Raw genomic sequence first — 27,409 nt, 5'->3', positions numbered from 1 at the left:
CCGACTATTATCAAATACTTTGATCTCTAGTTTATGTTCAACTTATCTTGTTCACTAGCACATAGTGATTTCTATTACTCCGGGGTCTAACTTTTCCTTCTGGTAATCACGTTGGAGTCACCAACTTATTTCTTGAAATGAGGATATGACTTTATGGCTTATATAATTTTACTGTCTCAAGGCCCGTCACCTTTTGTCTTTAACTTCACTTGACTATAGACTCTGTTATTCTGTCATATTTTGATTTATCGTTATCACCTATTTATCACATCATACTCATAATGGTTCATTTACTCTTTTCTTATTCTCCTGCTAATGTTTTTGTCTATTAACTTGTTCTAAAAACTTCAACAAAATATTCTTTCGCTTTTAGGTCCCCTTGCACCATTTCACTGGCCCTTCGGGTTGCCTGACATTCTCTCTTTACTGGGGACGAGAGCCAAACTAAGGTAAATATTTATCCCTTCTAGGATTCCACTGCCTATCTTTTGAAAATTTTGAATATTCTAGTATTCATATCTGACTGTACTATTCTAGAGTGCACCATCTGGTGTCTCACAAGGAGATCTATTACCATATTTGCACTATCCTTCAAAAATATTAGTTAATGATAACAGTCCATTCACCATTTGGGTTACTCTAACCCCAACTAGATCCTGATATACCATTCTTCTCTTAAACTATTTTTGTTAGCTCCCATAGGTCATAACTGAGATGAATGTGTCCAATTGTATATATTTATATTACTATTGAAAGTAACTTATAATGCTTATATTTCTCTACCTGAATTGTAAAAACTGATAATATTCACTAACTGGGCATCTCATACCCTTCTTCACATTGCTTCTTTTAATTGTTGAAACTTGTACCTACCTTCTGATTCTCTTGTTGATTTTTAAACCATAGGTGGATAGATATTCATGCCTTAAGACTCCTTATTAAGAAACTTACACATCTTAGTACACACATAATCTACTGAAGACCTTACATTTCATCATAAGCATGAAGTAAAATCGAGTTCTTCTAAGTCAACTCTTCCACAACCATATTCAATCTCTTACCAACTGTCTTTGTGGATGTAGGTATCGTTGAATTACGAATAAAGTAGAATTTAAGAGTCTGAATTCTTACAACTGAGCTCTACCACACGATCTAGAGTAAGAAGAAAGCGTGACAGTCCTAAATGCCTTATAGCCTTGCCTATAAGTGTGGTGCACAACACACCCATAAACAAGAATCTACTAGACACGGCTTGTAGACTCCCTAGGACAGAACATCTCCGATACCATAGAATAAACTTTATCAACTTATGTATTTTCTGAGACCCATGAACAGATGATATAATAATAGGACACATGGGGAATCAAGAACATAGGCATCCCTAGTACTTCTAAGATTAGAGTCACTTGTGACAGTTGCGTGTTTACTCGTTTCGTTGTATCATATTGATCATGCCAAACAAAAAGAAAGGATAGTTCGTCTGCTCTTATCTTCCACTAATTTTCCCAGATGCTCTACTAGTTCATCTCTTTTCTAAAAGAATGGTATGTCTCTACTTCTTTCTCTGTTTATAAATAATTTTTCTACAGTAAAGTTTTTAAGGTTTTGGTAGATGTAAAATAAATCAAGCGTTTTGCCTCTTCCCTCTTTTTCTTTGTAGCATGTGAAGTTAAATATGAAGTAGGAGTTGACATATTCTGGGTATGTCTCATTTGTGCATAATGTATATTTTTACTACTTATTGTTGAAAAAATCTAATTTTGGGTTATCTTTTGTGTTGAACTCTTGATTAATACCAATTTTGGTGATAGCGGTGATTAAATTGAATTTAGTTGTCTTGAGATCTGCGTGGTTCCCAATTTCATTAAGGTGAAGTGCTGGAAAACTCTACATATAGCCATAAATCTACTGAAAATTGAAACTCAAATTTTGCTTGTGCTAAAACTTATTGTGTAATACTTTTTGGAGTTTAAAGTTTATTTTAATCCATGTCTGAGAGGAGATGCTTGAATAACTGAATAATCATCATACTTTGTGTTTGAGAATTTCAATTTCAATTTTTGATTTCTTTTTTGAAACAAATGGAGTAACAAGCTGGAGACCCCTAAACTTTTAACATAATAACAATCCTTACTAAGGCAAAACAAGTAAAATTGACATCAATATACTGCCTGCATGGTTAGGTGCAAAAATTGTCCAAAATATGTAACTCCTTTACAATATGATATGTTTGCAATTTATTCATAGACCAACGGCTGCTCACCATGGATATCCATTTTGGTTAGTAGTATTCTAATGGCTTTGACCAGTCAAACTTAGAATGTCTTGATAGTCATCTTGGTCAGAGTTGCTTTAAGTTTTCTCTACTCCCAGAAGCTACTGCATTCTTGTCACGACCCAAAATCTAACTAGTCAAGAATGACACCTAACCTCACCCGCTAGGTAAGCCAAATTACACAATCTGATTCAATTAATATTTAACTGACTCTACTGGTAGTACAAATCATGAGCTTTAAGATTCATAATTTACAAATCCGGTGTGAAATAAAAATATGTCATTTGTTTGAATTATACATGAACAGATTAAAATTCTAAAGCTACCATGAACAAGAGACAACAATAACTGGGATGCGAGTATACCAGCTCTCGACGTACGCAACTACATCAGCATCCGAAATCTGCATGCAAGGTGCAAAAGTGTAGTATGAGTACAACTGACCCCATGTACTCAATAAGTAACAAGACTATTCTTTGGGCTGAAAGTAGTGATCAGCTCAACAGGTATAGTACAATATAAAATAACAGTACGGAAATATAGGCATGCTTTCAAGTTCAACAGTTAAACTCAATACAAGTAAAATAGCTAAATTGTAAATGATATGAGGAATACGAGATCTCTATATCTATATGCCAATGTACACTACAAGAAAAATAGCTTTTAAGGACGAGAAAAAAATGGTCCCTAAAGGTCTGGTTCTGGTCCTTAAATGTAATTAACGACCATAAAAATCCGATCTTTGCCCGTCGCTATAGGCGTCACCGCTAAAGCTTAATAACGACGAGGTTACATTTCTGGTCCCTAAAATGTTTTGCAGCCAATTAAATTCTGGTTCTTAAAGTGCTTTTAGGGAGCAGATTTTTAGTCCCTAAACATTGATAAATTGGTGCCTAAAAACTTTCAGCGACTAATTTTACTGGTCCCTATAATTTTCTATGTGCATTTCTTTATCTATATTAAAAATTGTATAATATTTTAAAATTAGGAAAATTAAAGACCATGTATAGATATATAAATCATGATACATATGTCATAATATTGTTTACACAATCGCTGGGTGGAAACCTCGTATTCACAAATTTTAAAATACTCAATCACTCAGTACTGTATATGGCCAATCCAGCCCAGGGAAGATTCATCCCATATATATATATATATATATATATATACAGATCGACTGATAGTCAGTCACTCAGTACTGTATAAGGCCAATCCAATCCAAGGGAAGATCCATCTCCAAATATAAATGATTCGGACAATCCATGTCCGGGGAAGATCCACCCCTCAATATAAATGCTTCCGGCAAGGGAAGATCCATCCCTCAATATAAATGCTTCGGGCAAGATCCATGCCCAAGGAAGATCGATCCCTCAATATAAATGATTCGGGCAAGTTCTATGCCCACAAAAGATCCATCCCTCAATATAAATGATTCAGATAAGATCCATGTCTAGGAAAGATCCATCCCTCAATATAAATCATCTACGCTCACTGTAGGGGATGCAGACTCCGGAGGGGCTCCTTCAGCCCAAGCGTGATATAAAACCGATATGGCCTGCTGTAAGCGGGCAACTCCGATCCATATAATAATAAAGCTGATATGGCATATTGTAGGCGGGCAGCCCCGATCCATATAATAATAATATATATAAAGCCAATATGGAATGCTGCAGGTGGGCAACCCTGATCCCATAAATATCCTCACAATGGATAAACATGACTGAGTATGAATTGTACATTTTAAAAATAATTAAATTCAATAGCAATACGACCATATGGGTCCCAAAAATATCGGCACATAGCCTAAACATGATCTTTAGTATGAGTCTCAACTCAATTTATCCAGCACGTGGAGGATATGCAGATAATAATATGATTCTTTAATTTTACAACTCTACAAAATTTATTCAAGTCACAATTTCTATGGTACACGCTCACACGCCCGTGTTTAGAAATGTTACTTACCTCGAACAAGCCAAATCCGATACCGAGCAAGCTAAACAATACTCCAAAAATTCCATTCCGAGCGTATCAACCTCCATACGCCTTCCTATCTCCTCAAATCAATCCAAACGATTCGTATCTATTCAAATAACGTGCAAATAAATCATAATTTACTCCAACGCTTACAAATTAATAATTTATGAAAATTCCCAACTCCGCTCGAAAAGTCGACAGTAGGGCCCACGTCTCGAAATCCGATGAAATCACAAAATCCAACAACCCATTCAATTACGATTTCAACCATATAAATTTCATTCAAATCCGACTCTAAATCGGTATTCAAAACTCAAAATTCATTTTGTGAAATTATAGATTTTTCTTCCGATTTATTCAATAATCTAACGCCGAAAATGAAGATTAATCTATGAAATATAATCACAAGTGAGTCAAGAATGCTTAACCAAGTTTTGTGGTGAAATTCCTCTCCAAAATCGCTAACTTCCGAGGTTCCCAACTAAAAATATGAAATAATGGCTCAAAGTTCTGAAATAAAGGACTTATAACACTTCCCCAACTTCCTTCTTCGCGTTCGTGAGCCTCCCATCGCGTTCGCGGTGAATAAAATTCTCAAAAGCCATTTCCAAACTCTTTTCACACAGCCTCTAGTATAATGGACATAACATTTTGTACAAAGCTCAAAATGACTAATAAGTTGACTTTCTAGAAACTAGACATCAAGGACTATAACTTTAATTTGTATATCATCTCTCAATTCTTTATAGATTGCGAGATATAAGCTTCCAAAATCAACCCTGTGCAACAAAGATGTCCAAACTCTTCCCAGAAAACCTGTAGTGTATCCACCATAACTCTTTGTACACAACTCCAAATAACAAATGGTTTAACTTTATGAAAACTAGACACCAAAGCTACAACTTTTATTTTTGGATCAACTCTAGATTCCTTATAGATTGTGAGATATAAGCTTTCAAAGTTAGACAACGGACAACATGAATTCATTCTTCGCGAATGCAAGAGCCTCTTCGCGAACGCGAAGAACAAAGTCCCAGCAGCATAATCCTTCTTCGCGAACGCGAGAGGCTCCTCGCGAACGCGAAGAACAACACCAGACATCAGAAAACCAGCAACCAAAGTAGCCCAAAATGATTTGATAACACCCGAAATACCCGAGGCCCCCGGCCCCCCAACCAAATATACCAACAAGTCCTAAAACATCATACGAACTTAGTCAAGGCCTCAAAATACATCAAACAATGCTAAAAATACGATTTACACCCCAATTCAAGCCTAATAAAATTAAAAAATTCCAACTTCTACATTCGATGCCGAAACCTATCAAATCAAATTCGATTGACCTCAAATTTTACACACAAGACATAAATGACATAACAAACCTATTCCAGATTCCAGAATCAGATTTCGACCCCAATATCAAAAACTAAACTCCCCGATCAAACTTCTAAACTTAAATTCTTATTTTAGCCATTTCAAGACTAATTTAGCTACGGGCCTCTAAATAATTTCCCGGACACATTCCTAAGTCCGAAATCACCATACAGAGCTATTGGAATCATCAAAACTTGATTCCGGGGTCGTTTACACATAAGTCAACATTCGGACAACCTTTTCAACTTAAGATTTAAACCTTGAATTTCATTCTTCCAAACCAACTCCGAATTACCTAAAAACCAAAACCGATAATTCACACAAGTCATAATACATCATATGAAGCTATTTAAGACTTCAAATAGTAGAAAGGAGCGTAAATGTCACATGTCGTGATGACACCTAACCCAACCTGCTAGGTAAGCCAATTAATAACTATCCAATTCCAATGAAATTAATAAGGCAATTAATTAGAAGAAAATAGATAAAACTAATATATTTTCCCAAGAACTAATAGTACAAATCATGAGCTTCTAAGAATAGAATTTACAAATCTGGTATAAAAATAATACATCATCTATTCGAAATGTACATGAACAGATTGTTATAAATCTAAGGCTACCATGAACAAGAGGAAGCTACAACCGGAACGTAGGTACATCTTCAGATCCAGCTCCCAACAAATACAGCAACATCAACAACCAACATTTGCACGCAAGGTGCAGAAGTATAGTATGAGTACAACCGACCCCATGTACTCAATAAGTAACAAACCTAACCTTAGGTTGAAAGTAGTGACGAGCTTTTACCAAGGTCGGGTCCAAAATCAATAGTCCATAACAACGTAAAGCAAATAATACAAGAAGTAACTCAGAGATAAAATGCTCAGCTAAATCATGATTTGTAAAAATAGTTCTTCCTTTCAAGTACATCAGTGAAAACCCAAATCGTTTACCGAAGTTGCCAAAAATATGAATAAGTTTGAAAATAATAATTTTCCCAAAATCCTTTCCATAATAAATGAGATGTTTCATTTTCTTTCTAGATAACCCGTGTAAAACAAATGCATCACTATGCCCATCTGTCAACATGTGTGAGAAATCATGAATGATGTGATACTGTACAACATGAGAAAAATACATCTTTATGCTTGTATGTCAAATGTGCATGTCAATGCGATGCAACTCAGTGATAAAATCATATGCATACTCTCAGAGTATCATTTCATTCAGTTCTCCCAATCACTCAGTCCTCCCAGTCACTCAATCCTCACAATCGTTCGACACTCACACTCGACACTCGCACTCAGTAGGTACCTGCGCTCAATAGGGGTGTGTATAGACTCTGGAGGGGATCCTTCAACCCAAGATCTATAATCTGCACGGACAACGCACGTGTTTCACGGATAACTCACGTGCTATAGTATCAATATCTGTATCCGTATGGATTACTCACGTGCTATAATAAGCCAATCTGGCCTACTGCGGCGTGCAGCCCAATCCCATAATAATAAAGTATATAAAGCCAATATGGCATGTTGCTGCGTGCAGCCCGATCCCATAATTATCCTCACAATCAGGCCCTCGGCCTCACTCAGTCATCAATCTCGCCAGTCTCTCTTTCACGGGCTCACAATATCATAAAAATAGCCCGAAAATAATGATATGATGCGTCAATAGATAACCATAGAGACTGAGATATGATATGCAATGAAATGAATATGACTGAGTATGAAATTTCAATTTAAACAAATAATTCACAGCAATATGATCTCTGTGGGTCTCAATAATACTGGCACATAGCCTCAGCATGATTTTTAATATGATTCTCAGCTCAGTTTCTTTAACACGTAAAACTGCATGGAAAAATCCAAGATTATTTGATTACAGAATTCCACGGAAATAATTACGTCACAATTTTTATGGTGCATGCCCACACGCCTGTCACCTAGCATGTGCATCACCCCCCAACAGTTCACATAATATATATATTCAGGGTTCATACCCTCAGCTCCAAGATTAGAAGAGTTACTTACCTCAAACAAGCCTAATCCAATGTCGAGCAAGTTAAACAATGCTCCAGAAATTCCATTCTGTGCGTATCAACTTTTGAACGGCTCGAATCTAGCCACAATAAAGTTTTCCGCAAAATCCGATATTACACTCAAAAATTGCCCGTGGGGCCCACATCACGGAACCCGACAAATGTTACAAAATATGAACGCTCATTTAACCACGAGTCCAACTATATAAATTTTACTCAAATCCGACATCAATTCGACCCTCAAATCTCCAACTTAAATCAAGAGGGTTTTCACAATTTTCCAACTTAATTCACCAATTAAATGTTAAAAACAACCATGGCTTCGGGTAATTTAATCAATATTGAGTTAAGAACACTTACCCCGTTATTTTACTTGAAAAACTCCCAAAAATCGCCTCTTCCTAAGTTCCAATCCGTTATAAATGGAAAATGGGGCGAAGTCCCATTTTCAGAACTAAAATTCATTGTCCAGGCTTTTACTATTTGCGATTGCGGACAATACTTCACAATCGCGAAACACAAAATTTTCCAGCCCCAAAATTGCCATTCGCGATCGTGGAAAATCAATCGCGATCGCAAAGAACAAACTCCCCAACTCTTCCGGATATCCTCTAGTATAACCGTCATAGTGTTTTGTACAAAACTTCAAATGACAAATAGTTTAGCTTTCTGAAAACTAGACATCAAGAGCTACAACTTTTGTTTTTGGATCATCTCCTAATTCCTTATAGATTGCGAGATATAAGCTTCCAAAGTTGGATCAGTGCAGTAGAGATTTTGTTCTACGAGATCGCGATTCACAAGGCCCCAAACTGCTGTTTGCTCTTCGCGAACGCGACCAAATATTCGCGATCGCGATGCACACCTCTATAGGCAGAAATCAACAATTAAAAATGGCCTAGAAATGGTCTGAAACCACCCCGAAACTCACCCCAAGCCTCTCGCGACCTCAACCAAATATACCAACAAGTCCTAAAACATCATACGAACTTAGTCGAAGCCTCGAATCACATTAAACAATGCTAAAACCACGAATCACACCTTAATTTAAGCCTAATGAACTTTGAACTTTCAAATTCTATATCTTGTGATACGTCAAATCAATCCGGAATGACTTCATATTTTGCACACAAGTCATAAATGACATAACAAAGCTATTACAATGTCAAGAATCAGATTCCGACCTCGATATCAAAAAGTCAACCACCCGGTTAAACTTCCCAAAAATTCAACTTTCGGCATTTCAAGCCTAATTCCAGTACGAACCTCCAAATAATTTTTCGGACACGCTACTAAGTCGAATATCACCATACGGAACTATTGGAATCATCAGAATTAAATTTCGAGGTCGTTTACACATAAGACAATATCCGGTCAACTTTTCCAACTTAAGTTTTCAATTTTTAGGCTAAGTATTTTATTTCACTCCGAAATTCTTCCGGACCTGAACCAACTAACCAGATAAGTCATAAACCAATTGTAAGGCATAAATTGAGTAGTAAATTGGGGAATTGGGTTATAATACTCTAAACGACCGGCCGGGTCATTACATTCTCCCCCACTTAAACATACGTTCGTACTCAAACGTGCCAGGAGTTGTTTCCAAGCCACCGCATCACTATTCCATCTTACCACACACGTAACCGGGGTGATCCTACGTCAGCCTATTCCACATAGGCCTGACAACACAATACAACTGAAAATCCTTAATTTAACCTTAGCCCAAAAAACCTTGGAGCCAAATTTCTAACATCCAGAATTTTTTTCAAGACCCGAATCTCACATCTACACACTGTATAAGAATGAACAAGCTGTATCCAGCCATAACCATAATCTAATATATAATCACATAACATACTACATAACTCACATACTCGTAGCACCATTTCTGATCACAGTAACTACTCAAAACCAACCAAGTACTAGTATAAAACCCCGCATTCAACAGAACCTCATTCTGAAACCTTCGTACACTTCCAATGATGAAAGAAACAATCAAAAACTCATAACCACTCATCAGATCAACTAGCCATAGAGCTCTCTCACCCCAACCAGAATCATAATCCTCTCATAAGTCGACTTTCAATATTATCCTCCCGAATATACCATAATCAAGCCTGATAGTACCCATTCTAGGTCCAATGAACTTATATTGTTAAACATAACTATCCCACAGACACGCCACATCAATATAACTCAAGACACAACTGCGCAATCTGTGTACCCAAATATGGGAGATGTCTCAAGGAAGAGCACTGTATTGCAAGTTCAACAAGCACTACCACAACCGTAATGTTACAACCAACTCTTCAAATTTCATGAAGAGGATAACCGTAGGCGCATGTGCACAATTGTAGAGGAAGGAAATTAATGAATCAGACAAATTATCATAGAAATAAAATTCCCACACACGGCACGGATAACTCACGTGCCAATAATATGAATCGCCTGGCATGGTCACAGGCCTCCAGTCCCAGCATATCATACATGAGTAATTAAACAAGTACATTTGTATATGATAATGAAATAAGATTCTCATGCTCCTGGACCGGTATAAATAACACGCCAAAGTGTAAGCATGTGCAAAGTCTACTATCACACTTCAAAACGGTAATTTTAACGCAGAAATAGTAATTACCCCATTTATTTAGGGAATTAGCCTCTTTGTAACCTCAAGTGTTGCCCAAATAGTTCTCAACAAAGGTACGAATACGAGAAACGTTATGAATTTATGTTTAACAGTCAACTCTAGGCATATTATAACCTAAGTATTTTTCCGAGTATGAATACTTTCCTCAATGCCCGCACATTGACTCAAATCTCACATATATGCACATTTGTAGTGCGTAGGTATCACAAATAATTAACGCAACTAGTGCCTCCACTGAGTTAAAATAAAATACTCACCTCAAATAGGCCGCAACCCGAAACAATATACTTCTGAGAACACCCAGTCTCCAAATCCATCAAACACATAAATCACTGTAACTGATCCCAACTCCAGCACTATAATGACTAACACACCTTCCATTCACGATCTTCCCATGAGGAATACTTTCATAATTCTTCCGTATCACATAGCAATAATTTGAATATCCGCAGTCTATCAACCAAGTGAGTACCTCAATACCAATGAACATCCATAAGTCAAAACACAATGCACCTTTTGAAATGCGCACCCTTCTCAGGGATTACCAAGCAGTTATAGCCTTCATCGAAATATCTGACAAGCACAAGAATCCCATTATTAACTCCGAGTCACCGGCAAATTACATTCCCAGTTAGTTAGAAACCTTCCTCTTGCTTCCTTCCATGAGGAAATCACAATACACAACACGTTTCTCACACAAGTAGAAAATATCCGGTTCAAACTATCAAGAACCCTTTAAAATCCATCTGCACATAACCAAGCTATTAGAACTAAATTCCTCTAACTCGACAAAATCACGTAGGTCACCAAAACCCAAGAATACTGCCACCAAAACATCTGTAGATTCTCACCACATTATAATTACCTCTATAAATAGTACAACCGAAACACCCACTATGAAAATACCTTATTTGAGTCTAAGGCCATTTCATTCACCTTCTTGATACCGAAATAAAAATCTATAATGATGTACAAAAATGCCACAAGTCTCGACACCATCCAGCTTAAATCTCACATTTTAGCCATAAACAAATCCGCCAAAAATTCTTAATTGTTACATATTAATCTTGAATCCATTAGAACTTTCTCGAGATTCATCCACTCTGCTAAAATATCAATTGCACCGCCCAAACTGACCGAAAGACACATGCCCCATTAGCACGACAACACGCAAAGAAGTACACCCCGCCGTAACACCACCAATCAAATCCATACTCCGTGCGAACTACATCCTTCACAAATAACAACTCACTCATTCCATGATTTTCATATATTCATAAGTGCAATATAACCCGAATCCAGAAATTTTAGTACTTGGGTCATCCTCGATCTCAACCTCTACAAGTCAAAACTAATCCGCAAGTATGCCTTATGCCAAAACTAAAATTAAACATATAACCATGAATTGAATTGTCAATAGCAAGATCCCCCACTTGGCTCAAAGCCATAGATTAAAACACTCGATAACTCACAATACCCATACTCTATTACTGCCTTAATACCGCAGTCAGTTCAATGAAAATTCTTCCCAGGCCCATGCAACACCAACCATAAAATACCTCAATCATCCACTAATCGCATTCATTCTCTTGACAGTCAAGTCAACTTTCTCAACTAGATTCAAATTCAAATCTTAGCACATATAACCCGCTGGTAGAAAAGCAACTCTCTAATCAACATTATAAGAAACACACCTACTTAGCCTCAAATTGGCATCTTGTTATACCCTTTCGCATCCACAATTACTACGCAATCACTTAATCTTCTTGAGTCCAAACTCATTAACAAAATATGAAAATTTAATTCTCTCCATAATTAAACTGCATGACAGATCCTTTGACACACTCACAATTCGAGACTGTACATCACATCAAGCGAAAATCTAGCACCCAATGGCCCTCTTTACATTCCAAGGAAACACTTCTCGGCATATTTAATCCATCTTAACACATCCCGCAATCGCATCATCCTCATCATATAGCCATTCGACCGCTCATCGAGCCACAAATTTTCCACTCATAGGGATATTACCAGACATATGAGTCCAAATGTACAAGTTACCACTGAAGCTACCGAGCCTAAGCTACGATCCAAACCTGGCCTCAAGTCCTCCGAACTAGCCTATCTCCAAAACACAGAATACACATCTCGCACATCATCCCTAAAATCACAAGCCGGCGATACACAACTGATACCGAATGCTCACATGCGCATACGAATGCATGAAAGGAATTCAAAGAGTTACATTTCAAGCTGAATCAATTCTGCACGATAAGGAAAGAAAGATGAAAAATTATCCTAAATGCCCTATAGCCTCTCGAAGGTAAGTATGGACGTCATCATACCGATCCGCAAGACTCTACTAGACACTTGCTCATGACTCGTAGAACCTACGAACCTAGAGCTCTGATACCACCTTGCCACGACCCAAAATCTCACCTGTCGTGATGGCACCTAACCCAACCCACTAGGTAAGCCAATTACCATCAATATAATTCCAATGAAATTAATAAGGCAATTAATTAGAAGAAAATAGATAAAACTAATATATTTCCCCAAGAACTAGTAGTACAAATCATCAGCTTCTAAGAATAAAATTTACAAATCTGGTATAAAAATAATACATCATCTATTCGAAATGTACATGAACAGATTGTTATAAATCTAAGGCTACCATGAACAAGAGGAAGCTACAACCGGAATGTAGGTACATCTTCAGATCCAGCTCCCAACGAACACAGCAACATCAACAACCAACATTTGCATGCAAGGTGCAGAAGTGTAGTATGAGTAAAACCGACCCCATGTACTCAATAAGTAACAAACATAACCTTAGGTTGAAAGTAGTGACGAGCTTTTACCAAGATCGGGTCCAAAACCAATAGTCCATAGCAACGTAAAATAAATAATACAAGAAGTAACTCAGAGATAAAATGCTCAGCTAAATCATGATTTGTAAAAATAGTTCTTCCTTTCAAGTATATCAGTGAAAACCCAAATCGTTTACCGAAGTTGCCAAAAATATGAATAAGTTAGAAAACAATAATTTTCCCAAAATCCTTTCAATAATAAATGAGATGTTTCATTTTCTTTCCAAATAACCCGTGTAAAAAAATGCATCACCATGCCCATCTGTCAACATATGTGAGAAATCATGAATGATGTGATATTGTACAACATGAGGAAAATACATCTCTATGTTTGTATGTCAAATGTGTATGTCAATGCGATGCAACTCAGTGATAAAATCATATGCATACTCTCAGAGTATCATTTCACTCTATCCTCCCAGTCACTCAGTCCTTACAGTCACTCAGTCCACACAATCGCTCGGCACTCGTACTCGACACTCACACTCAGTAGGTACCTGCGCTCACTGGGCGTGTGTACAGACTCCGGAGGGGCTCCTTCAGCCCAAGCGTTATAATCTGCACGGATAACTCACGTGCTATAGTATCAATATCTGTATTCGCATAGACAACTCATGTGCTATAATAAGCCAATCTGGCATGCTGCGGCGTGCAACCCGATCCCATAATAATAAAGTATATAAAGCCAATATGCCCTGTTGTGGCGTGCAGCCCAATCCCATAATTATCCTCACAATCAGGCCCTCGGCCTCACTCAGTCATCAATCTCTCAAGTGTCTCTTTCAAGTTCTCACAATATCATGAAAATAACCTGAAAATAATGATATGATGCATCAATAGATAACCATAGAGACTGAGATATGATATGCAATGAAATGAATATGACTGAGTATAAAATTTTAATTTAAACAAATAATTCATAACAATATGACCTCTGTGGGTCTCAATAATACTGGCAAATAGCCTCAGCATGATTTTTAATATGATTCTCAGCTCAATTTCTTTAACACATAATACTGCATGGAAAATGCCAAGAATTTTTGACTACAGAATTCCATGGAAATAATTACATCACAATTTCCATGGTGCACGCCCACACGCCCGTCACCTAGCATGTGCGTCACCTCCTAACAATTCAATGTGCGTCACCTCCTAACAATTCACATAATACATATTTTCAGGGTTCATGCTGTAACGACCCGGCTGGTCATTTTAAGTATTACAGCCCAGTTTCCCTATTTACTATGTAATTTATGCCTTACAGTTGATATGCGACTTATCGGGTTAGTTGGTTCGGGTCCGGAAGGAATTCAGAGTGAAATGAGATACTTAGTCTCATAATTGAAAATTTAAGTTAGAAAAGTTGACCGAATGTGGACTAATGTGTAAACGACCTCGGATTCGAATTCTAATAATTTCAATAGCTCCGTATGGTGATTTTGGGCTTAAGAGCATGTCTGAAAAATTATTTGGAGGTCGGTAGAGGAATTAGGCTTGAAATGGCGAAAGTTAAATTTTTGGAAAGTTTGACCGGAGGGTTGACTTTTTGATATCGGGATCGAAATCCGATTCTGAAAATTTAAATACCTCTGTTATGTCATTTATGACTTGTGTGCAAAATTTGAGGTCAATCAGACGTGATTTGATAGGTTCCGAAGTCGTTTGTTGAAATTTGAAAGTTCAAAGTTCATAGATTTTGATTTGAGGTGTAATTCGACATTTCGATGTTATATGATGTGATTTGAGGCCTTGAGTAGGTCTATTTTATGTTATGGAACGTGTTGGTATATTTGGTTGAGGTCCCGAGGGGCGTGGGTGTATTTTTGGATCATTGATTGAGAGATTAGTAAAGTTAAGAAATTTGGAAGTTTGAACATGGTCAATATCAGGTCAAGACGACCTCTTTTCAGTATTTTGAGTGCGCGAGAAGGTCCGTAGAGTGCTTTATGATTGAAATTCATATATGGTTTGTATCCAGGAGGTTCCGGATGAGTCTCGGGGTGAGTTTTGAGCGAGTCTAGGCACTTTTGGGGGCGCGGACCGCGCATATTGGGGTGCTGAGGTGAAGGTGAGGTGCGGACCGCAGTAGAATTTCACGGACCGCAGCAGAATTTCACGGACCTCAACAGAATTTCGCGGACCACAAAATTCTGTCTGCGGCCGCACTCTAGGAAGTTTTGCAGATCCGCTGGTCCAACTTTGGAAGCCTATATCTTTTGATCTACAAAGAATTTAGAGATGATTCAAAAACAAAAGTTGTAGCCCTTCATATCTAGTTTCTCTTAATGTAAAGAAGTCATCATTTGGACATCTGTAGAGAAAGTTATGGTCAAAATACTAAAGCTTGGTAGTGCAACCACCAAGAATTTCGCGGACCGCACCAGTTTTTCGAGACCGCGGGACCTGGGGTGCGGCCGCGCTCAACATTTCACAGACCGCGGAGTGGGAGATCAGAGGCGCACTATATAAACAGGGTTTAGGTGTATTATTTCACATTTTGGACCTAGGGAGCTCGTTTGTGGCGATGTTTCGTGGATTTTTCAAGAAATTCATCGGGGTAAGTGATTCTAACTCGAATTTGGTTAATATACATGAATGCATCAATGATTTCATCATCTAATTCGTACTTTGAGGTGGAAATTTGGGGAAAATTGTAGAAACTTCATAAAATGAATATTTGGGGATTTGAATATCGATTCGAAGTCAGATTTGAGTGAAACTAATATGGTTGGACTCGTTAGTGAATGAGTGTTTGTAATTTGTGACTTTTACCCGATTCTGAGTCGTGGGCCCGGGGCCGGGTTTGAGCCAATTTTGGATTTTTGGTCTAAATTGGTAGTTTTTCTTGTGGAATTCATTCCATTAGCTTATATTGATGGTATTGTACTGATTGTGAATAGATTCCGAGCATTTGGAGGTCGAGTCAAGAGGCAAGAGCATCGCGAGGTAGAGATTTGACCAGTTTGAGGTAAGTAACGATTGTAAATCTAGTCCCGAGGGTATGAAACCCCGGATTTCGTATCATTTTACTATTTTGAGGTGACGCACATGCTAAGTGACGAGCGTGTGGGTGTTCACCGTTGGGGATTATGACTTGGTCCGTCCCGTAACAACTGTAAAGTTGTATATTTTGTTGAAACTATATGATACGTATGTGTTTTAGAAAGAGTTTCTGTAAATTGGGCTGAATGCCATGTTTGGGCCTTGTGCTAGTGTTGGTTGGACCCTTAGGGGGCTTTTCTTACTATTCTCTCACTGTTTTCGATTGAAAATCTATACTCAGTCATGGTTATACCTGTTTACTGCATAACTCAATTTTCATTACTCTATTTTGATGCATATAAAAGTTGTTTTGGGCTGAATACCCTGTTTTACTGAGAGCCCGAGTGGCTTGAGAGGTTAATGACTGAGTGAGCCCGAGGGCTTGATTGTGAGGATATTTTTGGGATCGGACTGCACGCCGCAACAGGCCATGTTGGATTTATATATATTATTACTATTATATGGATTGGGGTTACCCGCTTGCAGCATGCCTTAGTGTCTTATTATGGCACGTGAGTTGTCTGTGCGGATTCTGATATGATATTATAGCACGTGAGTTGTCTGTGTAGCACGTGAGTTATCCGTGCAGATTATAGCGCTTGGACTGAAGGAGCCCCTCCGGAGTCTGTACACACCCCAGTGAGCACAGATACCTACTGAGTGCGAGTGGCGAGTGCTGAGTGACTGGGAAGCATGAGTGATGGTGAGGTATACCCGAGGGGCTGTTTACGAGTGATTCTAAGGTATGCCTGAGGGGCTGTATACGAGTGACTGTGAGGTTTGTCCGAGGGGCTGTATACGAGTGATGTTTTGCCCGAGGGGCTATTTATGATTTTATCATTTTTTTCTTACCTTCCATTGAGCCTTTGTTTGAAAACTATTGAAAAATATCTTTAAATGATTTTACTGGAACTGGGTTTAAACGAGATGTTTTGATTCAAACCCTGATTTTAAAAGCATATGGTATTTTACTAAGATTTCATGATATGAACTTTATATGTTTATTGCTCGTCACTACTGCTCAGTCTTTATTTATTGTTGTTACTTACTGAGTTGGCGTACTCACGTTACTCCCTGTACCTTGTGTGCAGATCCAGGTGTAGCTGGACGCGGTAGCGGTTGTTGACTATTCTGATTGCAGATTTTCTCGGAGATAGCAAAGTAGTTGCCTGCCGATCGCAGCCATGGTCTTCTCCATCTTATCTTCCTTTAGTTTTATTTAGCTATTTTCCAGACTGTGTTAGTCTTGATATTATCAGACAAATTGTAGTAGATGCTCGTGACTTGTGACACCCTGATATCGGGCTTTTCTTTCCGCACTTTTATTTTGATTTGAACTCCTTTACGAAGGTTTTTATATTAGATAGCCTTGAAATTATCTTTGAAATGAAAATATCGGTTTGTTTTGGAAATGAGTCGGCTTGCCTAGTTCCACGATAGGCGCCATCACGACAGGGTTAGTTTGGGTCGTGACACATACCCTCAACTCCAAGATTAGAAGAGTTACTTACCTCGAACAAGCCGAATCTAATGTCGAGCAAGCTAAACAATGCTCCAAAAATTCCATTCTGCACGTATCAACTTCTGAACGGCTCGAATCTAGCCACAGTAAATTTGATTCAACCCACAAAAATTATATGAATTAATTCCATATCAAAATACTAATATTTTCCCACAAAATCCGAAATTACACTAAAAACTCGACCGTGGGGCCCACGTCTCGGAACCCGACAAAAGTTATAAAATATGAATGCCCATTCAACCATGAGTCCAACCATATAAATTTTACTCAAATCCGATATCAATTCGACCCTCAAATCTCCAAATTAAACTAAGAGGGTTTTCACAATTTTCAAAATTAATTCACCAATTAAATGTTAAAAACAACCATGGATTAGGGTAATTTAACCAATATTGTGTTAAGAACACTTACCCCATTTTTTTTTTTGAAAAACTCCCGAAATCGCCTCTTCCCGAGCTCCAATCCGTTAAAAATAGAAAATGGGACGAAGTCCCATTTTCAGAACTTAAATTCACTGCCCAGGCTTTTATACCATTTTCAAAACTTAAATTCACTGCCCAGGCTTTTACTCTTCGCGATCGCAGAAAATGCTTTGGGATCACGAAGCACAAAATTTTCCAGCCCCAAAATTGCCCTTTGCGATCGCGGAAAACCAATCGCGATCGCGAAGAACAAAACAAACTCTTCCAGACAGTCTCTAGTATAATGGTCATATATTTGTATACAAAACTCCAAATGACATCAAGGGCTATAACTTTCATTTGTGGATCATCTCTCAATTCCTTATAGATTGCGAGATATAAGCTTCCAAAGTCGGGTCAGTGCAACAGAGATTTTGTTCTACGCGATCGCGATTGGTTTTCCGCGATCGCGATTCAAAAGGCCCCAAACTGTTGTTTGCTCTTCGCAAATGCGACCAAATGTTCGCGATCGCAATGCACACCTCTGTTGGCAGAAACCAGCAATTAAAAATGGCCTAGAAATGGTCTGAAACCACCCCAAAACTCACCCCGAGCCCCTCGGGACCTCAACAAAATATACCAAGAAGTCCTAAAACAACTACGAACTTAGTCAAAGCCTCGAATCACATTAAACAATGCTAAAACCACGAATCATGCCTTAATTCAAGCCTAATGAACTTTGAACTTTCAAATTCTATATCTTGTGCCGAAATACGTCAAATCAATTCAGAATGACTTCAAATTTTGTACACAAGTCATAAATGACATAACAAAGCTATTCCAATTTCCAGAATTAAATTTTGACCTCGATATCAAAAAGTCAACCCCCCGATCAAACTTCCCAAAAATTTAACTTTCGGCATTTCAAGCCTAATTCCACTACGAACCTCCAAATAATTTTCCGGACACGCTCCTAAGTACAAAATTACCATACGGAGCTATTAGAATCATCAAAATTTCCGAGGTCGTTTATACATAAGTCAAGATCCAGTCAACTCTTCTAACTTAAGTTTTCAATTATGAGACTAAGTATTTTATTTCATTCTGAAATCCTTCTGGACCCGAACCAACAAACGCGATAAGTCATAAATCAATTGTAAGGCATAAATTGAGCAGTAAATTGGGGAACGGGGTTATAATACTCAAAATGACCGGCCAAGTCGTTATAGTAAGTGCCTAAAATGACCGGTCGGTTCGTTACAATTCTCTTCCAGGAATGCTAAAAATAGTACAAACAAGGAGTTGATGAAAACAAACATCAACTCTTTAAGTTGCTCAAATGTAGATGGGTCTTACAATGTCAATATGTATGTTATCTCAACAGTAGCAGATGATTAATTAGCTTTTATTTTATGTTTAGTACTTTCTACATTTCGGATGCTAAAGGTACTACTCAATCCTCGTGTTTTGGCATGTCGCTCCAGTTCAATAACCATGTTCTTAAGAAACTCAATCTCTTTACTCAGTTCTTCATCTCTCTGCTCTATTGCCTCTTGACCCTGCTTTCGACGTTCCTCCTTTCTAGCTTCAGATCTGGAACTTCTTTGCACCTCAAAGATAACAACAACTCCAGCCACCTAGAAGTTCAGCACCAGCTTGAACTGCATTTTCTTCATTTAGAGGGAGAATTGCAACATCAGTTGCATGACCATATATACGTCTTTGCAATTTCGTTGAGAATCTATGGTTTGTTTGTTTTTTTGTTTTGTCTCTGTTGGGATTTGTAACGTGGTTTCCAAGGTTTGCATCCACCTCATTGACTATTAGGCTACCCCTTGGATGCAATTTTAAATGTATCTTAGCAAGTGATAGTAGGCTATATTTATGCAATTTAGACACTATTTATACTCTAATTTAGCCGCACTTTATTGATATTTGAATGCTAAAAGATAACTAAATACTATAATTAAGAATTTTATGCTTTGTAAGATCCACTCCAAGCTAGGAGGAAGCTAAAGAGTGTTTTGTAGTCAATATGGAGTGGGGGAGGCCAATCGAAGGTTAGCCCGGTCGAAAAGGAGCGAGAAATGCAAGCGGGGAGGTTCCCTCCAGGTGCGCGGCCACGGAGTTGACCGCGAATTGGACCGCGCACTGGAGGCAGAACACTGGCTGAAATCCACGGCCGGATCCGCAGTCGTATCCACGGGCGGGCGGACGGGTGGACGGAGGCCAACAACTCAATGGTAATTATGTAATTTCTAGGGTGACTAACATTGTGATGACCCAAAATGTCATCTTTAAATTTAATGATTAATTATGTGATCTAAGCACTATTTACCATTACTCGACTTGAGTGTGCAGTCCGTAAAAATTTTCCGGAAAGTTTTCAAGTGAAAAATGGATTAAAATGTGAATTAGATGTTTAAAACACAACTGAGTTGACTTTGGTCAACATTTTGATCAAACAGACTTGGATCAGTGTTTAGACAGTTTGGTAGGTCCGTATCGTGAATTGGGACTTGGGAGTATGCCCGGAATCAAATTTCGAGGTCCCTAGCCCGAGATATGGAATTTTGATAAAAAATTTAAAGTTTAAGTTCAAATAGTGACCGGATATCGAATTATGTGCAAATGACCCCGGAATAGAATTTTGATGATTCCAACAGCTTCGTATGGTGATTTTAGACTTAGGAGCGTGATCGAAATTTTATTTGGAAGTCCGTAGTAGAATTAGGCTTGAAATGCCGAAAGTTAAATTTTTGGGAAGTTTGACCGAGGGGTTGACTTTTTGATATCGGGGTCGAAATAAAATTCTAAAATTTTTATAGCTCTGTTATGTCATTTATGACTTGCGTACAAAATTTGAGGTCAATCGGACTTGATTTGATAGGTTCCGGTATTGTTTGTAGAAATTGAAAGTTTCAAAGTTCATTAGGCTTAAATCTATGTGTGATTCGTGATTTTAGCATTGTTTGATGTGATTTGAGGTTTCAAATAAGTTCGTATGATATTTTAGGACTTGTTGGTGTATTGGGTTGAGGTCCCGAGGGCCTCGGGTGAGTTTCAGATGGTTAACGGATCAAAAATGGGACTTAAACAGCTGCTGCAAAACCTGCTGCAAATTCTCTTCTGCTGTGCAATCGAGCCCCAGAAATCGAGCCGAGGATCGAAGGCAGGCTCGATATCCATGATCGAAGGCAAGCTCGAAGGCCAGTGATCGAAGGCCACTGATCGAAGACCCAGGATCAAGGGCTATAACCAAGGCCAGTGATCGAAGGCCATAAAGATCAAAACCATGATCGATAGCCAGGATTGATGGCTGTGATCGAGCCCCAGGGTCGAGGACCATGATCGAAGCTATGATCGAAGGCCATGACCGAGGTCCATGATCGAGGACAATGATCGGACCCCATGATCGGACTCCTATGATCGAGGTCCAGGATCGGGCCCCATGATCGAGGTTACCCTGGACAGATCTGTAAGTTATAAAATCAGGGGGCTTCGTCCCATTCGCCATTTTTAACAACTTGGAGCTTGAGCAGAGGTGATTTTTTATATATCTTCAAGGAAAAATATTGGGGTAAGTGTTCTTAACTCAATCTTGGTTAGATTACCCGAATCCATCACTGTTTTTAACATTTAATTGGTGATTTAAGTTGGAAAATTTTGAAAATCCTCTTGGATAGATTTGTGGATTTGAGGGTCGAATCGTTATTGGAATTTAGTTATTTTGGTATGGTTAGACTCATGGTTGAATGGGCGTTCATATTTCATAACTTTCGCCGGATTCCGAGATGTGGGCCCCACAGACAAATTTTGAGTTAATTTCGGATTTTATTGAAAAACATTATAATATTTTCTTATGAAATTGATTTCTATAATTTTTGTTGACTGTATCGAATTAATTATGACTAGATACGAGTCAATCGGAGTCGGAAAATCGAGGAAAAATCATAATACTTGATTAAATTGGAGCAAGTCGAGGTAAGTGACTTGTCTAACCTTGTGGGGGGGGGGAATTTTCAGGGAATTTCCCCTAGAATTGATATTAATATGATTATTGAAATGAGTTGAAAGTCGTGTACATGAGGTGACGAGTGTGTACACGGGCTAAATATGAAAAATTATATTTTTAAATTGTGTAGATCATTATTGCGCATTTATTAAATTATTTTATCTTGTTATATTCTTCATCATTGATCTGTGATATATATTTTAAATTTGTTTGACCTTTTTCTGCTAATTGTTTTACCTGTTTAATTGAAACTTGATTTCTTTTATACTGTGCATTATTTGAAGGTTGATTTTCTTTAAATTAAATATTATTAATATGAAGTATTTGACATTTCTAAATTTGATATGGAAGTAACGTATTAAAAATTTGAAATATTATTTTCCTGAATTATTTACTCTTGAATATTTTCGTAAGTTTTGTTTTGGGTACTCATTGTGATGGAGCCGTGAGCTCTTTATTGTGGAAATAATATTATTGTTGGATTATTCTGGCATGAGCCGTAAGCTCTTTATTATTTAAAAATATTATTGTTGATTTATTGTGGAAAATTAAAATATTGGGCACTTGAGGTGCAAATTGTGATATATTGTGATATTACTACGCATGTGGTGGTATAAGGTCTCGGTATTGAAACTCATGCAGTGAGATAAGGGTGGCTTGATATGCGTGGCTAGTAGGGGTGACTACTAGAAGTCATGCGGTGTGATAAGGGTGGCTAAAATGCGGGATGCTATTTCGAAAAAAATATTTTCTTTAAATAAATTGTGAAGGCTCCCGCGGTGAGATAAGGAAATGAGATATTGTGAAGTTATTTATAATTTAGGACTACGAGGCGGTACCTCGGTAGTACCCTTGTTGAAGGAAATTCTGTTTTGATTCCACGAGATATTATTTGCAATTATTTGGTGTCATTAAATGTGACATACTATTTGATTCATTCTCAATGTCATTTTATTTTACTATATTGATAAATATTTTACCATGCCATTATTATATTCTAGTAGGGCCTCACCTGACCTCATCACTACTCTACCGAGGTTAGGCTTGGCACTTACTGAGTACCGCTGTGGTATACTCATACTACGCTTCTGCACATCTTTTTGTGCAGATACAGGTATATTTTACCAGCCTAGACGTTAGTAATTTACCTGCGCACGGAGACTTCGAGGTATATCTGCCAGCGTCCGCAGACTCCGGAGTCCCCTTCTATCATTTTATGTTGCTTCCTTATATTTTATTTAGACCTTGACATATAGAGACATTGAGAATAAATTCTTAGAAGTTTGTGATTTATTTCTACCGAGTTTTGGGAGTTGAAATTGGTTGAATTGTAGTTTATTTATTTCAGATATTTATTATTATTCCACATTGATAGGCTTACCTAGTCTTAGAGACTAGGTGCCATCACGACATCCTACGGAGGAAATTTGGGGTCATGACAAACCTAAACCTATATGAAGCCTAATTCGCCTAGAAGAGAATGGGAGTTGTTTTTAGGAGATTTTGGAGGCAAGAACTAGGGAGAGAAGACGGAGAATTTCCTAAGAGTTTTCATCTTCTTCTTCTTACTTCCATTGTTGATTATGAATTGTTATAGTGAATTTTTATCCATTACTATGAGTAGCTAAACCCATCATCTAGAGTTGATGGAACCAATTGTTGGATGAAGTTTTGACTATGATTAGATATAATTGAGCCGTTCATATTCTATGATTGTTCAACTATGAGTTGTGTTGTGATTAATTGAAATGGCCATTGATTAATCGTGTCTAGTTACCTTGTGTTTCTTGATAAAGAATACTTGGTTAGATTGTTTTTGAACAATACCACTTTTGGGTAAGTTAAGAGATTAATTACTTGAATTTAAAGGTGGGGGGTTAGAGATAACGAATCTTTGATGGGATAATTCTGAGTTGCATAAATTATAAACTAGAGTAGTTCGAGAGAATGCTTCTAGTAAATTATTGTAATTAATCGAGAGATAATTATGGTAGTCCGGAACTCATAATCCTCATAGAGTATTACGGCGAGAATATAGCTAACGTGTCAGGAATTAGTCCGGCAATTAGGAAAATCAATAGCCCTAGATCCTTTTACCTTTGAATTCAACCTTATTCTTGATTATTGCTAATTTTGTTATCATTTTTCATTAGATAAATATATTCCACTTATGCTCTATTAAAAATATTGCATCCGAAAATTGTCTGAGCTTATCATTAGCATTGTTAAAAGTTATAGTAAATAGGTTAGTTCCCCGTGGGATTCGACTCCGGATTTGAACCGGATTATATTTGCAGCTACCGCTTAATCCTTTTTACAAGGCATAGTTGGGCGTGATCAGCAAGTATATGTAAGCTAATTAGCTATTTTACTTTGAGTATGTAGAAGAATACTGCAAACAAGAATTGTTTAACTAAGGTAGCAGTAATAAGGCCAATTTTTGAATTAGGTTACTGATTTGTATTTTTATTTTTTTCTATTTCCTTGAAATATGAATTGTGTAGCTTTCTGCATATGTGCCTTTGTGGTTCTTCATATTACAAAATAATTCTACGTGGTATTCTTCTTGCATATGTCTCACTAAATTTATGTTTGCTCAGCTTCATTTCAGGAAAAGGAACGAAACAATCTCAAAGATTTATGATGAATTAGTTAAGGTATTGTTATCTTTTTTATTAACTTATACACAAGCCTTAATTTATTTTGTTTGACATATATTTTATTGTCATTATCTCTCTTTCTCCCCTTTCTTTTCTTGTTCTTCTTAGCGCTTTCTTAAAATGAAAATGAATGTTATTTAGAATTTTATCTTTTCACAAATGGTTAATCTTACATATAGTCACATCTAGGGATGCGAGATAATTTTTAATTGTCTAAAAATATTCACATAGCTTACATTAGCTTTCTGATGTATTTGTAATGTTCTGATGTATTTGAGATTGTTTACATATAGTGACTGCTAGGGATTTATTTGTGATGTTCTGATGTACATTAGCTTTCTGATGTGTTTGTGACTATTTAATCTTACATTAGCTTCCTGGTGTATCTTTGATGTTCTTTTTCTTTAATCATTTATGAATTATAAAATAAAAATAACTACTTGAGTTTTTTTACTGCCATGTATTTTGGTTTCTTTCCTTCGTGTATTAAAAGGTATTACTAGGTGTTTGGTAAGGTTAAGTATATATATATTTTTTTACTTTATTCTTGTGTTATTACTTATCAAAACATAATAATATTTGTTTGTCTTTTTAATTTTAATATTAAATAGGAAAATAGAGAATCTAGAGTGTGGTCGGATGTATGAGAGGTTGCATGGACGAGGGTGTATTAATTCTTGTTTCATATCCGGTGTGGATAAATTTCTCCACTTTGCATGTTCTCAACGAAATAGCATGAGTGGTGACAATGTTAGATGTCCTTATAAAAAAATGTCACAACATTAAATACATGGATGTTGAAATCGTTAAATTACATCTTTTGCAATTTGGATTTGTTGAGAATTATTTTGTTTGGATATATCAAGGGGAAAATGTCTGACTAATGAGTTGTCATCTAGTAGTAACTTGAATGGTGGTGCTCAACCAGAATTTGGATATGAGAATCCATACTAACAAATAATTCTTGATATAGCTTGGCCCATTAGCCGGGGTTTGACTTGGCAATCTGATAGTAATGTTGAACCTGAGTCATCTCATCCTTATGAACCTTCAACGAAGGAGGAGCCTAATCCTGAATCCCAGAAGTTCTGTGATTTGTTATACGCTGCCGATGCAAAATTGTATCTTCGTTCTTCTCTCTCTCAACTTACAGTAGTTTCTAGGATGTTAAACGTTAAAATGAAAAATTCTTTGTCACAGAGGGGGTTCTGACCAAATGATGCAACTGTTTAAAGAGACTTTACCTAAAGATAACATAGTACTTGATAACTATTATCATATTAAAGAAGCTAGTGCGTAGCTTGGGTTTGCCCGTTGAAAAGATTGATTGCTGTAATTCAGGATATATGTTGTATTGGGGTGAGGACGAGGATGGTAATGTTTCTTGAGGTTATTCTTCCTTATCCTTATTGTAATAAAATGAGAGATTAAAGAAGAGATATGAGAGAGAGATAGCAACGAGCGGTGGAAAGGGAATACGGGGAGAGAGAATAGATACAGAAGTAGGTTTTTTGAGATTTGATTATACAATGCTATTTTTTGGGGCTAGAATTATCAACCCTAATTTATGTCCAAAATATACCAATTACTATAGATTATTGCCACCCGGTGTTAATTTAACATATAAACATAGTAGTAATATGATGTTGGATCTTCTTATCTTTATGAGTCAACATTTTAACATTTAATAAACACGACATTTTTATCATTTGTTGATTCGCTTTGGCCATATACCTCTTTTATTGCAACCCTCTAAAAATGCATTTGAAACTGTATTCAAGACATAAGGCAATTCTTTTAATAATTGAGAAATTCTCTAGCTGGTATGGCGTAATGTATACTTGTTTTAGCTTCTTCTTATCTTTCTCTTTTCTTCTTTCTTAGCGTTTTAGCTTTGTCTTTTTTTTTGTAGTAACTAGGGGAATTCAAAGAGAAACTAGTAAAACCTTTACTTCAGGCCTCCAAAATTTTGAGGTCCAATGATTTTCAAAATTTAAATTTTTGATTTTATTTTTGCTTAGATAATGTTGAAGTTTGTAGAAAACAATATTAATTTTTAGAAGAAAAAACAGAAAGAAAGGATTGCCTACTTTTCAATAGTAGAAATATTTTAGAACTTTGAGTTAAATTATTTAAATCTTCATATTAATAAATAAAATTATTTTACAACAAAATCTAAGGTAATGTATGACAAATAAATGGCTAACATCTCATTAAGTTGAATTAAATTTTACCGGTATAAATAATAATACTATTAGATGAAGTTAAATCTTTATGTCTTGTGAGAATATATTAAAATTAAAAAGTACGAAAAATAACTTTTATTTAAAAGATTTAAGTCTTCTTATTAAAATTTAACTTTAGATTACTAATTTGATTGAGCTTCCTTAATAGTAACCCGAAGTTACCAAATAAACGTATATTAAGCTATCATGCTCTTTCATTTTAAGTTTATGCAATTCGTAATAGCAGGCAGAATGACATGGTCTTGAGTTTTGAAAGCGGAGTTGTGATATGTGAGTTGATTTATATATTTCATCTTTTTTATTTTTAGGGAGAAGGAGGCCTTGGTTCCGT

At 36.9% G+C, this 27,409-nt stretch overlaps 1 long non-coding RNA gene across 1 annotated transcript; it reads left to right on the top strand.

Annotated features, from left to right (window-relative positions):
- The first annotated feature begins 1,661 nt into the window (after positions 1–1,661).
- LOC138900654 (uncharacterized) lies at positions 1,662–25,936 on the top strand. The gene is made up of 3 exons (XR_011411777.1): positions 1,662–1,701; positions 24,773–24,829; positions 25,735–25,936. It is a non-coding gene; the product is annotated as an uncharacterized lncRNA (long non-coding RNA).
- The last annotated feature ends 1,473 nt before the right edge of the window (positions 25,937–27,409 follow it).

Source organism: Nicotiana tomentosiformis, chromosome 10 (assembly GCF_000390325.3).
Source record: "Nicotiana tomentosiformis chromosome 10, ASM39032v3, whole genome shotgun sequence".
Lineage (NCBI taxonomy): Eukaryota > Viridiplantae > Streptophyta > Magnoliopsida > Solanales > Solanaceae > Nicotiana > Nicotiana tomentosiformis.
The sequence above is the reverse complement of the archived record's forward strand: the minus strand, read 5'-3'. Positions and strand labels throughout refer to the sequence as shown.